The following is a 14,280-nucleotide window of genomic DNA, read 5'->3' on the forward strand; positions in this document are numbered from 1 at the left end:
GCCCCTCCGGCTCCGCGCACCGGCCTGAGGAGAGCGGCGGGGCGGCCCGCGCACCGGCCGCAGCCCCGGCTCGTCCTCAAGCCCGGCTCGCAGCACCTCTCCGCCGTCCTCCGGCTGCTCCTCGTCGCGGACGCCGGCTCGCCGGCCCCGTTAGTCCTCAGGGCACCGCGGCCGCCGGGCCTCGCCGCCCCGCCGAGGGGTCGTCGCGTCTCCCCGCCCCGCGGGGCCGACAAGTCTTCCCGCCGGGCTCGGCCGGTTTCCAAGGCAGCGGCCGGGGAGAGTCCCGCGCCGACTCCGCCCGGGACGCCGCGGGGACCATCCAGGCGACAGTGGCAGCCGGGTAATCCCACCCCTCGACCCGGACTCCCTCCATAGTCCAGCCCCCTCCTCCGGGGTTCCCGCTTTCAGGAACGCCTGCAGCCCCGGCGCCCCGAGGCCTCCAGGCCAGGGTCTCCAAAGCGAAGGCCCTCCACTCCCGCGGGTCCCATAGCGACTCTAACCTGGAGGCTCCTGGTCTCCGCCGGGAGTTTGGTTCGCAAAATGACGGACTCAGAATGCGCCTGGCGCGGGTCGGGAGGCAGTGCTGCATATCCTGGGAATAGACTAAGTCTCTCACTCCGGATGAGGTGTGGGAAAGTTTGCCAAATAAACAAAAACCCTTTTGGGTGAATCAGCTTTGAAAATACCCTTCACACTGCAGTGCTCCTAGAGCAAGCCCAAATTAATCACCAATATGGGATCACTCTTGAACTAGTGCCATTTCTTCAGTATGTTGGAGGTAATAACGCCTATTCTAAGGATTATTGTGAGAATTAGGAATAGAAATAGGAATAATTCTTAGCACACTGTAAAAATCACTGGGATGATGATAGTGATGATGGTGATGAAAATCTGTGTCTAAATCTGCACTGGTGCAGAAAAATCAAGAGTGAATCCAATCCTCCATCCACAGACAAAAGTTCACACGCAGGGTATTGCAGGAACCCAGAAAGCTGGAGCTGGCGTGTGCCCTAGAGACCAGCCTCTCGCATTTTATTGCGGAAGAAACTGAGACACGTAGATGTTACATGATTTGCCAGAGAAGTAGGCCTGAAGCCTCAGAACATTACTGAAAAAAAGACTTGTGTGCCTGGAGGCCAGAGGTGCTGGTGAATTAGCGAGCCCTTCACTTTTCCTAAGCTATTTAAATAATATGTCAGCAAAGGCCTGCTTACGAGTCAGACACGGTGTGCTCCAGGAGTCTTCTCTTCTCCTGAAATCAGTTATTAGCCTAATCGTTCCTAGCACTCATTGTTCTAGAAGCTGAAATCAGAATAACCAAAACGCACATCTTGGGGTACAAATACTGCCTGGATCAAAGTGATGTTTTTCTCCTTTTTAGCATTACATTTCTGTGTTAGGCCATTTCCTACTATGTTTCTGTAAGGTACTGTGTGCTGCAGTTGGTGAGGGGCTAACAGAGACACTGGTGGTGTACTAGGACTTGCAGAACGAAAGCAATGTGAATCCTACTATCACCTTTTCTTTTGCCATTTCTGACAACGGAGAAAATTCATTTCAGTCAATATTAATTCAGGCTCTGTGTAACTCCTGGGCTCGGCTATGGCTCTGTTTCTTCACTACAGTGCTGCAGTCAAGCGTAGGAAGCAGTTAATAGGTGTGGGTCCATCACACACATCCATTCTGCCTTTCTCTGCCTTATGTCCCCTTCCAGAGGGGTTCTGCTTCTCCTCTCAGTGCCTCTTTACTCCAATAAGCTAAAAATACATGAGTCCACATTCTTTGAACTTAAACTTCTTCGACTCTAAATATGGGGTATTAATATCTTTATTAATGGTTTGCTGGGATAATTTAATTAAATATAAAAGCTATTGAACAAAAATTATATATGTATATATAGACACACACACACACACACACACACACACACACACACACACACACACACACACATATATATAAGTACTATTTACCTTCCTGTCCTTCTTCCCTGACTCCTTCCTCCCTCCCTTTATTTTCTCCATTATTCTCCCTCCTTCCTCCCTCTCTCACCCTTTCTTTCCTCCACCTTCATGCTGTCCAGACACATTGATCCTACACCCCAGCATCCTACAATGATCATGGGCCACACATGCCACAGTCTCTACTCTTTGGGGACTACCTCTTCCATTTTGTGAACTAGAAGAGAAGCATCCATTTAGAATTTTGGACCAAGATCCTTCCAACTCTAAAACCCCACAATTCTTTTCATGACACCAAACCATCCAGCGTTTGTGGTAGAAGTACTTCTAGGGACAGGTTGATTATAAATATGTTTGCTTTGGGACTTGGGTTTTTAAAAGCTTCTGATAAAAATCACTCATTCCCTTTTTTAAAGAGAGAATTAGAGAGCTGCCTAGGTTGGGGAAAACACACATTTTCCCCTGATGACTTTTCAGTGTTCTGAAGTCAAGAAACTCATATTGATATATATTTCTTCGTTTTCTAAAGAGAAATATGAATGTTTCATGTGCTCTTTTTACCTACAGTGGGTTTGGGGTTGAAACAATTATCTAAAAAGACAAATGTCTTGAGGACTAACCTGGAAGTTTGGTGTCAGTGAATTGTATTTATACCCGGCTTTCCATTATTTCAAATTCCCATTAAACTACACAATATTGTGCTGTGGTGTTTAGCTTTCACTCTTCTCTTCCTCCTAAGATTTGGAGACCTAGAGATACAAAATGAAATGAACCAAAAGGAGAGAATTTCCTAGAAATATTATTGAATTAAAAAAATTACTTAGCTGGGTTAATACTATGATTCTTTGCACCCATTTCAGGGAAAGAATGTAGATTCAAATGTATCATCATAGCAAAAGAAGTATCATAAGCGTGAGAAATGTAAGAGGGGCAGGAAGAGAGGGAGGAGAGCACAGAGACAGAGAAACAGATGAATAAAAATAAATTCTCTCCTAAAATCACAGGCATAAAAATCTTGAGGTCATCAATCCAAGCTCCATTTCAGGAAGATTTTTAAACTCACAGTAACTGTTACATACCTGTCCTCACACTGGGTGGCTGCCTAGTTTACTATCAGAATGAAAGCTTGGGTTTAGGGTTTGAGTTGGGCTATTGCTATTTAAATGGTACACCCAATACAGGGGAAGGAAAAGACAATAAGCAAAAAGTACTGGATCACAGAGAGGAGAAAGCGCGGAGGGGGCTGCCGAGGACAACCCACCCAGCGCTAGGTTTCCTGGGGGCTCCCTGGCTACTTAACCTTCCCAACTCCCAGAATGAGCTACAGAAGTCCTTTCTGAGGGAAGCCAGTCGGTCTCAGGTTCTTGCCCAAGCATCCATATGATCAAAATCACCATCCAGATGAATGTACAGGCAGAACATGATATAGACATACAATGGAATATTATTCATTGTCAAAAAGGAAGGAAATTCTGACACATGCTATAACAATGATGAACCTTGAGGACATTATGCTGTGGGAAACAAGGACAAATACTGTGAGATTCCACTTACATGACATGCCTAGAATAGTCAAATTGGTAGAGAAGGAAAGTAGAATGGTGGTTGCCAGTGGCTGACAGGAGGAAGCAATGGGGAGTTAATGTTTGGTGGGTACAGAGTGAAGATGAAATAGTTCTGAGGTGGATGTTGGTAATGGTTGCAGAACAACATGAACTGTACCCTTAAAAGTCATAAAAATAGTAAATTTTATGTTGTGTGTGTTTTACCAAAATAACAACAACAATAAAAAAATAATGAATAAATGAATTACTATGCAGGCCAGAAAGAGCAGCAATGGAGAAAGTTGCTTCATAGGAAATGAGCTGCCTCTAGATGAACTAACACAGGGGGATGGAGGGAAAGGGAGCAATTTTTACCATAGAAGTTTCCTGCTGTCTCAGACATAATGTTAATGTTATCTTACTCAGCAAAAACTCTGTAGAGCAAATCTCATCAGGAAACCAAGGCTCAGAGGTTACTAGCTTGCCTATTCTTACAGTGTGGGGGTGAGTCACATAAGGAATTTGAGGCCAAGTTTGTGACAAAGCCCATATTCTTTCCTACACTGGGCTTTCTTTAAAGGGCTAGTTTTCAATGAGTTTGAAATACTGAAGATAAGTCCATACATAGGAATATTTAAGAAAATGCAAGCACTGCACAGTTGTGAGAAGAGAAAGCAGGAAGAAATGGTCTCTAACAAAGCAAGAAAGATGGAGAACCCGTGGCAGGATAAGAAAGTTATCATTAACTTCCAAAGATTATTTTGGCTTTCTTACCTCCTTTGACTTCTAAATTTGAAAGCTTAATAGTAGATATGCCTACTTTATCCCTAAACTGGAAGAGATGCAACAGGAGACTAAGCCAGCCTTTTCTGGATATTCTAATGATAATGGAGAGTTTGGCATTAGTTTTGATTTTTAAGAGAAAAGAGGACCAATCCAAATCAAAGACAGCATAGCTCAAAGTTGAATTAAAACATTGGGGGTCAGGACATCATCTTAATAATATCAGCTATCTTTCTGATTTTCTTCACAAAATGAACAAAATGTTCTGTGGTAGAAAGAACACTGGTACAGGAATCATAGAAGGAGGCTAATCTGTCATTAGCTGCTTTCAGTTATGTCACCTTGAACTCCTCTCTTAACCTCTGTGAGTGTCAGTTTTCTAACATATATATAGGAATAATAATGCCTAACTTATAAGGTTATTGAAGGGTTGAATCACATTATTCCTAACACAGCTGGATATTCATTAGTCTGCCTGGCATAGTTTGATTTAATATGCAATGGTTTTTAATTCACTATGAAAAAAATATACTTTATTTTTCAAGTAACTGGTCTCCTGTGTGAGAACAAGGGTAGGCAAGTTCAGGCCTATCTAAATCTCAAAGTTGCTAGTAAGGGAGGGAAATGTTTCATAAAAAATATTAAAAATTTCCATGCTTTGATGCAAAAGGTAACTGGAATCATATTAAAATTAAATGGAACAATATGATCCAGCAATCCCATTCCAGGGTATATATTCAGAGAGAATTCTAATTCAAAAGGATACATGCACCCCAATGTTCATAGCAGCACTGCATACAATAGCCAAGACATGGAAGCAACCTAAATGTCCAACAACAGATGACTGGATAAAGAAGTTGTGGTATATTTATACAATGAAATACTATTCAGCCATAAAAAGAATTAAATAATTCTATTTGTAGCAGCATGGATGGACATAGAGATCATCATTCTAAGTGAAGTAAGCCAGAAAGAGAAAGAAAAATACCGTATAATATCACTCACATGTGGAATCTTAAAAAAAAAAAAAAAAGACACTGTGAACTCATCTACAAAACAGAAATAGACTTGCAGAGAAGTAAACAATCTTATGGTTTCCAGTGAAAGGGGGTGGGAAGGAATAAATTTGGGAGTTTGAGATTTACAAATGTTAGCCACTTTTTATAAAAATAGATTAAAAATGTTTTCTTCTGCATAGCACAGGGAATTATGTTCCATATCTTGTAATAATCTTTAATGAAAAAATATGAAAACACATATTTGTATGTGTATGCATGACTGGGACATTGTGCTGTGCACTGGAAATTGACACATTTTAACTGATTGGACTTCAATTAAAAATAATGGAGATCCAATGAACAAAATAACATGGTGCCCTGCTGTCATATCACACTTTAGGCTGGCTATTAAAAAACAGAAAAACAAAGATACAAAAGAAAACACAACAAAACAAACAAGCAAAAAACTCCCTATCTTAAGTCTTTAGGAAAACTGATTGGTATTAGCTAATCACATTTATTAAAAGAAATACTTTATAGAGCCTTTTATTTTTACTAGCATTCTGCATGTATAACAAAAATAGTTCATTTAACTGAAGCCAACGGATAGCTGAGCAGATTCAGAACACATCTGCTGAAAGTGAGATTTACAGCTAAAATATAAAGCCACCATTTTTAAGCTACAATTATTGGCTTCAGTGGGGTGAAAATTATCTGAGAAACTAGGCTTTTCAGCCTCTCATCAGTTGCTTTTCAGTAAATGAGTGTTTTAAAAAGCTAGTTTTGAACTCCTGATCAGTGCTTGTCCATTGGTGTCACTTGGAGTGAGGTGGAGAATGAAAAAGTTGAGGCATTTTTTTTTCAATAAAATGTTCTGTGTCCATATTCCAAATTTGTACATAACCATTAAGATCAGTGGAATTGCAAATTTCATCCAATACTGACAGGCCATCTCCCAGATTACTAATTATTCATCCTACTTCATGGACTGGGAATTATAGTTAGGCAGGAAAATCATATAAAGCCTACAGAGACATGAGAGACTGGATATCTAGTTTCATAAATGCGTAGATGTTTGCATACTTACAATGGTGAAAATCATTAACTGTTCATTGCAAATATGTTTTGCCTTCATTGCTACAGAGTATTGTAACTTCAAGGCAAAGCCAGCTTGCCAGCATTTTTAAGAAAGAAAACGTTTCTTAGGAAGGTTTATGACACAGTGGACCTCTTTTTTTGGGGGGGGGTGGCAGCTTCAAGATTTATTGAAGCAGGTGAGAGGACAATGTGCACACACAGAAACTCCAACACAAACTTTTGATTCTAAAAAGTTACACAGCAGTAGGCAGAGGGACATGGTGGCCACTGGATGACCTGGTCCAGATGGAAGGAAACCAGATTTTTGGGTCTGCAGTGCTCTGTGGCATCTGCTAGGGAGAGGCAAAGCTAAGTGAAGGTCTCCAGCTCTGAACCCCAAGTCCCTAGAATCGCAGGACTTTCCATCTGCCCCCTTTTACAGAGGGGCAAAGTCCTTCCATTCTGTGCTGAGCCAACCGAAGATAGATCTGGCTATGGTCATACAGCAATATCACTCTTCCCTCTGCTACACAGTGTCTGTGATCAGCCCCAAAATAACCATGAGGAGGCCCCTCCAGGGGAGCTGGGATCCAGGTCACCAACCTGAGGGGAGCCACTGCTTTCCCTTGAGGCTTCTTCCAAACAAGTCCAGATCCCAGGCAGCACCCTGAGGGTGATGAGGAGGTCACAAAGCAGGAGCTCATGACAAGGATTTGCTCTCCAGTGTTACCTTATCTTTCTTCAAGCTGACATCTGTGAGAATGCCCCCACTTAGTCAGGGATGATCTGCAGGTGTTTTTCACATCAAACTTGGCTCAAGAAGGAATCTCAATCCTCCTCAACCTGACACGGACACAGCCTGGCTCTGATAACAGGAAGGAAAGCTCCAAGTCTCCTCACTGCCACTCACTCGGCAGCCCCCGGGGCCTGAGAGCCAAAAGCATTGGCTGGAGAGAAGCCAGAGTGTGTGAAAGTGCCAGCATTTGAAAGGGACAGGTGTGGACCCTCCAAACATGGGAAACTGCTTTCCACAGTTCCTCTCCCTGCATCATCAACAACTGGACCTCTTGTGTTAAAAAGTGCTTTAACATTCTTAAAAGACAAAATAGCAGAATAATTTATTTTCTCTCCTTCATCAAGGAACATGTAGCATTGGTTACCAGTTATAGAGGATGAATACACAGGTGGCAAATGTACTTCTCCATGTATGATGGTGAAATTGTGATTCATTTGTTTATTGATAACATCACGTAAGATCAACTGGAAATTTGGTGACAGCACTGGCTTTACTTTTTTATGAAAACGTCTTAGTCCCTTTCAGTTTTGACTTTCTTATTTCTTAGGACTCACAGGGAGAGAAGAAAGCAAGCAAGAGATCAAACTCTTGGCATTTTTTTTCTGATGTCAAATTTTAATATGTCAAAATGTTCCTAATAAAATCAGCTCCTCTCTTTCCCCCTCACTCCCTGACTGCTTCATGCACAGAGGTTGATGCTAACAGGTCAGGACCTGAGTTGACTGTGACATCTTAATTTGATCATCAAGTCATTTGGAACTCCTAACTGCCAAAATTCCAGTGATAATTTGGCATGTGTTAACAAGCCACTGAATAAGGAAATAATTTCACCTACTTCTTACCTTCCCCTTTTGCTTAACTGGCTACTCAACTAGTGGGTTTCTCATCTGTGACATTCTAAGACCCAGGGCCACCCCTTAACCCCACCTCTTTGGGACCTCTCATTTCCTTTTCTAGTTTATTTCTTATTTAAGCAGATTTCAATGAATCTCATTTTAGTCTCTGAAAGAATTAATGCTTTTCACTTGATGCCAAAGGATAAAACTTAATGTCACCAGCTTTTTTTTAATGTTAACTGCTTATTCATTATTGTAGTTTGATATTGTTAATCAACTACTGTAAATAAGTGCTAATTAACATAATGTTAATTGACTTTCAAAGCAGCTGCAGATGGCTTTTACTTTTCAAAAACAGTTTCAGCATTATCAGCAACAGAGGAAGAACCGTATCTGACAACACAGTGATCCATTATTGTTCCAACATATACATTTTAAATTAGGCTCAATACAGTGTCTACTAAATTATATACTTTAATTGATTTAATAATGTCTAATGGGATTATAATAAATGAGCCTCATTGGATGAAGTCTAAATATAGTTAAAAGACATTTTTGAAGAGTCATGAAAGAAAGAGAATAGGAATGCTCACATGAACATATATACATAGAATTCTCTCCTATTTTCCTCATTTTGAAGCATTTTGTAACAAAAGTATAGGCTCATAAAGCAAAAGATTAGGAAATTATTGGAGCCAAATTAATGTTTGCAAGATAAAGAAGGAAACTTCATCTCTAAACAACAGGAAGAACCTCACTGAATTAGAGACACTCAGAAGTTAGCAGAGATTAACCTGAAGCTTAAAAACTCAGATTAGGGAAGTATGTCTTCCAGACATTGGACCAGAAGCCCACACCTCAGGCAACATGTGACAGACACATTCTTTTAGTTGAAGGCCTGGACATATTCATACATACAAACTAGGTAGACTTAGCCCTAAAGTAATGAAGCCATAAGACATCTAAGTGGTATTGGAATCAGGTTCTAATGTATCTGAGAAGACATCTAGAGTAATTTTCTTGTGTCTGACAAAGAAGAAAGATGAAAGCAGAGAAATAAAAATTGTATGTTTCTACTATAGAAAGCTTATCCTACTTCCAGCAATAATGGAGTATCTCACTGCAGATCAAGCCTCCTGCCGAAACCTAGATAATCCACATAAAACACGAAATACACATTTTTGTAACATATTAAAAGCAGCCAAGATACCCAAGACTTGAGGAGTCAAGATCACAGGAGGAGAGAAACTCATGTAAGTTGAATATTCTCTGTGCCACATTCAGGGTCCCTGCCAATTTTTGGCATAGAAGGGAAGGCTGGGAGTTGGGCAGAAGTTAGATGCTAAGAGGCAAGAATCCATCAGAGTTTTCAGTATCTCACACAGCTAGGGAGACAGAAATTGGAGTTTTGGAGTTCATGACTGACTGGGAAGACAGGACTGAGGCTAAGACCTCTGAGATGAGAAGTGAAGAGGATACTCTTGTTTTCATTTAGAGGCATTTGTTGAGTTCTTAAGGTGTACAGGCAAGAGACTAAAAAGTCAAGTAGAAAGCAGGTTAAAAGCAAAAAAGGAGTTTGCAGCAGTCTCAGGTGAGGTGGTAAAAACTGGAGTTCAGGGTCTGCTCAGGAGGACTTCAGAACTAGGCTCATTTCCCTGATTTGCAGCAAGCCAAATGCTGAGACACTGAGGTTTGCTGCAGAGAAGCAACATAGATAGACCTGAAGATTGTCATTCTAAGTGAAACAAGCCAGAAAGAGAAGATATCATATGATATCACATATATGTGGAAGCTTTAAAAAAGAAAAGAAATGGATTTATTTATAAAACAGAAACAGATTACAGACAGAGAAAACAAACTTATGGTTACCAGTGGGGGAAGTGGTGGGAAGGGAGAAAGGAATAAATTGGGAGTTTGAGATTTGCAGATAGTAATATATATATATATAAATTTTATATATAGTTTATACTATATAGCACAGGGAACTATATTCAATAGCTTGTAGTAACCTATGGTGGAAAACAATATAAAAATGAATATATGTATGTTCATGTATGACTGAAGCATTATGCTGTACACCAGAAACTTGACATATTGTAAACTGACTATACTTCAACAAACTATATATTAAAAAAAATAGGTTTATTCAGGAGGCAGCCAAGTGATGAGGGGAGATGGGAGAACAAATTTCAAATCTGTTTCCCCAAAGGTGAGGGCTTTGGGATATTTATGGGATAAAGAAACAGGGTGGTCTGAGGCATGGTGGGGAAAGGTGACTGGAGGTGAGAAAAAGGTGATGTCATTATTGTTCTGTACAGGAGCAACTAAGGTACATGCTTTTTCATGGGATGCAGGTGCAGGAAATGTTGGTGTTAGCTTGTTCTGAGGGTGGAGCTTTTGACCCTTTGATGCCAATAGGTCATGGATTGGACACGGTGCATAACCCAGTTGTGGATCAGTGGTTCCAACTAGCTGGGGCTCAAACTTGAACAGCTGATTCCAAGTTCCTGAAAAACAACTTGGGCAAACATTGTTTAGACTGTGTGATGCTTGAAGGATATGTGAGTTTCTGTAAAGACAAAGTGAGCTTAATCATTAAAGGCAGGTTACAGTTTACTGTTTATTAAGCAAGCTATAGTTTAATGGATCTAACCAATGACTGACCTCAGTTTCACTAGTAAGTATCCTAAGCTCTCAGTTGACATGCTAGAGGTATTAAAAGTCTTACAGAGATTACAAGTTGTTTCAATCAGCCCAGTCTCTTGTTTACTATAGCTGTTTGTCAGAGGATGGGATATATTTCCTTTGAAGAACGATAACATCATCCTGAACATCTACAATTTTCCATTAACAATGTTGTACATTCAGTAAAATATTACAAGTCATTCCAGGAAACAGCATTCTAAACAAAAACTGGCAATAGAAACAGATCCATAGTTAAGCTAGATGCTAGGATTAAGAGACATGGATTTTTTAAAATCCTGATTAATATATTCAAGAAAAATAGATGTCAAGAAGGGAATTACACCAGAGAAATTCTATAAAAGCATCAAAAGGAATTTCTACACCTGAAGAATGTACCAAGTGAAATAAGGTTCTAAATAGGTTTAATCACATATTGGACATAACAAAAAGAGGATTTGTTAACTGGTTAAGTCAGTTAAAATATTCAAATTGAAGGACAGGGAGCAGAAGGTTGAAGAATGCAGAAAAGTCACGTAAGAGATACATGCAACATGGGGAAAAGATCCAATGTTGAAATCAGAGAAGAAATGGAGATCATAGCGCAGAAGCAGTATTTGAAAAAATAATAGCTGAGATGTTTTTTCCCCCAAAACTGATGAAAGGTATCAAAAAAGTGCTACAAACTCCAAGCTGGATAAGAACAAAAGAAGCCACAATTAGACTCATGATTGTAAAATTTCTGCAAGCCAAAATCTTAAGAGCATCCAGAGAAAACTGACACTTTTAAAGGAGCATCAATCAGACTGATAGCTGTTTTCTCAAAAGAGAACTGAAAACCAGAAGACAATACAATGATATCTCCAAAATGCAAGAGAAAAAAGCCAAAAATGTCAACCCAGAATTGATCAGCTAGTGACAATATTTTTCAAATGTGAAAGTGAAATAAACAGTTTTCTAGACAAACAAAAACAGAAAAATTCATCACCAGGAGACCCACACTAAGATAAATGCTAAAGGGAATTCTTTGGACTGGAGGAAAGTTATCCCAGAAATCCAAAAAGGAATAAACAAGAGAAAGAGTGGGTGGTAAATACAATGCTATTGATAGTTTTGCAGGGCTTAAAACAAACAGAAAATTACTGTTCGTGAAAACTATAACACAAAATTAGGGCGTGTGTCATTTAGACTATCATTTATTATTAAGCCAAAAAACCTCAATCATATTGAATTGGTCAAGTCTTTGTGATCTCTCTGAAGGCTTCTGGGCAGAGTTCAGTCTGAGTGAAATTAGTTACAAAAGGGGCCAGGGGACCTTGGGAATATCAGGCTAAGGGCAGTGTCCAGGGCTGAGGGAGAAAAGGATTACATGGCCCTCTCTCTGAGAGGCGGGACTACCAGTGCAACTAACAGTCTCATGTGTGGACTTTTAAATGCTTCTACATGAAGAAATATTTTTTATCAATACTCTTTCATTGTTTGCCCCCCTCAAATCCCAACTTTATGTTTGGTTATTAAACACAAGGGCCATTTGATGAGTAGCAGGGTGTTCTTTTTTCATTTCATTATCTAGAACAAACTGAAACTAAAGTGTGAGAACTTGAATTTCATTGTTGCAGATCAAGTTAATTTGATCACACGACCAAAATTCCTAGATAGGACAGAAGGATCAGTGTCTTGGTGGCCTGATGGGGAGTTTGTTGTAAGGAGGCAGAATGAAGCTCCAAAACTGGATTGAAAATCATTACTTTAAGGTGGGCAGGAAAAGATGGTAAGTTTTCCTCTCTCCTCTAGCAATATAAACACATATTACCACAAAGTTGGCCATTTGTTGAAAAATAAATGGGATGTTGAAATCCAAAGAAATTAACATCATTTTGTGGCCCTTGCTACTTGTGGGATATTGGGCACCTCTTCTCCAAATATCTAATTCTCTCTTTTCATATGTCTAATCTGCTGTTAAAAATTTCTATTAAGTTTTTAATTTTTGGCTATTTCATTTTCCCTTTTTAGACTTTCTATTGCTTCTTTAAAGAAAAATTTACACTGCCATTTTTGTGGTTTTCTGCTATGAATCCTGTTATTTCTTTTCCTTTAAGAATAGTAAACACTCTTGCTCTCTAACCTGTCTCTGATACTTCTAACAGCTAAAGTATTTGCAAATCTGTTTTTGTTGACATCCTGGTGCTGTGTTTAATTATGTAGCTTATTTTCTTGATGGTGTGCTAGGTCCTCATGCTTGGGAAAACATATATATGAGTAATCTGAGACCCAGGATAAATTATAAGTGCCTTCTTCCAGAGATGATATATCTTTGCTTCTGAAAGATGTCTGGAGGAACTATCACCTTCAACCAAGTTCAAGGCTAGAGGGTCTTTGATCTACCTGGGGATGTGAAACCTACCTATTTGCAGGTGAGCTGCTTCACTTCTGGCTCTCTTTTACCCCAGGAGTTATTCCCTTTGAGTTTCAAGTATATAGTAATGGTGATTTCTTAAAGATTTTCTAGCTGGTACAGGCCCTAGGCTTTGATTTCTGCCTTGATCACCCCATGAATTACCAAAAGCAAAGTTCACTTTTGCCAGAATCAGCAAATGATGTCAGGGTAAAATTTGCTTCTGTGCTTGCTTAATATTTTCTCTCCATTTAGTTCTGGTAGTTTCTTCCTATCTTGTTTCCTCTCAGATGCTTTTAGGCAGATTTTTTTTTGTATTATATTCAGCATTTTCAGTAGGATATTTGATCTAGATAATCTACCCCACTATTCCCAGAAACTGGAAGCCCAAGATAATAAATAATCTGCATTAAGATGATATTAGCTCACAGAATTTGCAGTTCAAGCAGATAGTGTGCACTTTCTAAGCTGAAAATAGCTGTTAAGTTGTCAGTTATTATTATTGTTAGAAAGTAGAAGAAAGAAACCCAGTTATTGTGTATTGGCTACCACCTTATATGGGGCTGTGTCATCCCCTCAGAATGGCTTTGGTTTTACAAGCTCCCATTCATAGTTTAGCCAAAGAAGAAAATGTATTAGAGCTTTGCTAGGAAGCAGAGGTTGGCAAACTATGACCTAAGAGCCAAATCTGATCTGTGGCTTGTTTTTATAAATAAAATTTTATTGGAACAAGGTCCCATATTCATTTACGTATTGGGTATGCCTGCTTCTGTATTAATAAGGAAAGAGTTGGACAGTTTCAACAGAAGCAACATGGACCACAAAACATATGATATTTACTCTCTGGCTCTCTATGGAAAAAGTTTGCCAATCCACTGATATGAAGTATTATTCCACCCAGGTCTTGTCTGACAAGTGGATGTGCTGGGAGTAAGTCAATTATTTTCTGCAATATTTGTGTACAATTTTAAATACTGGAAGCTTAGTCTTGATACAATAGACTCCTCAGTCACACTGAAAAAAAAATAAAAAGGAAACAGCAATAATGAACACAATAAAATATCTTCAAGTAGCAACACTGTAATTAAATCACTACTCTTATTTAGTTCAGAAAAATATTTTCCTTATCCTCCACAGATATTAGCTCACTTAGTTTTTGCTTTTTTAGAGAATGTATTTTCTACTTCATTTATAAAGTCAAACTCTTC

General features: G+C 39.5%; 2 pseudogenes; one reads left to right on the forward strand and one right to left on the reverse strand.

Moving 5' to 3' along the window:
- The first annotated feature begins 210 nt into the window (after window positions 1-210).
- The window catches only part of LOC140699154 (cortactin-binding protein 2-like), a 53,251-nt pseudogene continuing 39,181 nt past the window's right edge, over window positions 211-14,280 (forward strand).
- LOC116279510 (small nucleolar RNA SNORA71) lies at window positions 7,328-7,469 on the reverse strand (annotated as a pseudogene).

This window comes from Vicugna pacos, chromosome 11, assembly GCF_048564905.1.
Source record: "Vicugna pacos chromosome 11, VicPac4, whole genome shotgun sequence".
NCBI lineage: Eukaryota > Metazoa > Chordata > Mammalia > Artiodactyla > Camelidae > Vicugna > Vicugna pacos.